The sequence below is a fragment of the Nelumbo lutea genome, chromosome 6 (assembly GCF_056320005.1).
Source record: "Nelumbo lutea isolate HS-2025 chromosome 6, American lotus-T2T, whole genome shotgun sequence".
In the NCBI taxonomy this organism is placed as follows: Eukaryota; Viridiplantae; Streptophyta; class Magnoliopsida; order Proteales; family Nelumbonaceae; genus Nelumbo; species Nelumbo lutea.
In genome coordinates, this window is record NC_142689.1 from 25,290,344 (window position 1) to 25,291,626 (window position 1,283).

The window sequence follows — 1,283 nt, forward strand, 5'->3', positions numbered from 1 at the left end:
TCCTTGAGAAATGCAATTAGATATGCTCAATTCTGTGGTTCTTCTATTATTAGTAATGTTACTATTTATTGGGATTCCATGGTAATTTTCAAGTGGTAGATTTTTATAATTTGCAAAACTTTATAGAAACTCTTCACACGCGCCAAATGTGTATGCACATGATATAGGAAAAGATCTTTCATATGGTAATAAGGTAAAATATTGTGATTCCAATACAATAAAAGTAGCTCAGGTAGTATAAGATGAGGAACCATGTGGCTAAGCAATAGGAATCATTCAACAAGGATATGAATATAATTATGAAGTTTTTTGGTATAATCAATTTTGAAACCCTAATGCTATGCATCTTTACCCAACTCCCAACTACAAGGTGTTAGCTATGAAAATAACTTCACTATTTATTCTGTTCAGTGTGTTATCAATTGTTAACTTATGAGTGCTTAAATCAGTTCTTAGGCTCTTATTACTTTAATTAATTAATGCACTTTTTGGTCTGTCCTTAATCCCTCTATTCTTTTCAGCTTGGAAAAATCACTTCTAATAGTTGTTGGAGATAGTCATTTTTATTTATTTATTTATCTGGTAGAGAGAGCCAGCCTTCTATGCATGTGATCAAACCATCTTAGTCCAATTTTCTCATTTTATCATCTATTTGAGTTATTCTTAGATCCCTTCTAATGACTTCAGCTCCAATCCTATCTTTCTAGTTTTCCACTCATTGTCTCATCCATCTTGGTGCATTTGTTTCTACTACACTTGTTTTTTTTTTTTGGATATGTTGTTTCGTGATTGTCCAATACTCTGCTCCATAAGTATTGCTGGACTTGCAACTGTTTTACAATAATTATAACAATTTGATTGGTTTGGATTGATTTATTGCATTAATTTACTTTTTGTAGTTATTTATCTAAAAAAAATCTAAGATGGTAGACGGATGGAACATCTGGTTGCCTTGCTTTCCTTAATATTATTTACTTATGTTGATTGATGTCAATTTGTAGGACTTACATTCACAAGGTGTTCTACATGGATTCAGTGAATTTAGATACCTTTGGAGAAGGATGTAAGTGACAACTTTTTTGTTTAGTCTATTCATTTTTGGCTATCTTTCCTAATACTAGAATCATGTAAAATCAGCCTTGTACAAATAAGATAAGTCCTTCACAACTTGGACTAAGACATAGTCTTGTTGGTTTAACCAAGGGCCTACATCCCCTAACATTTTAGGTTAGGTCACAAGGAAACCGTGAAGGCAATAATAGGGAGTTCACTTATGGTTGTTT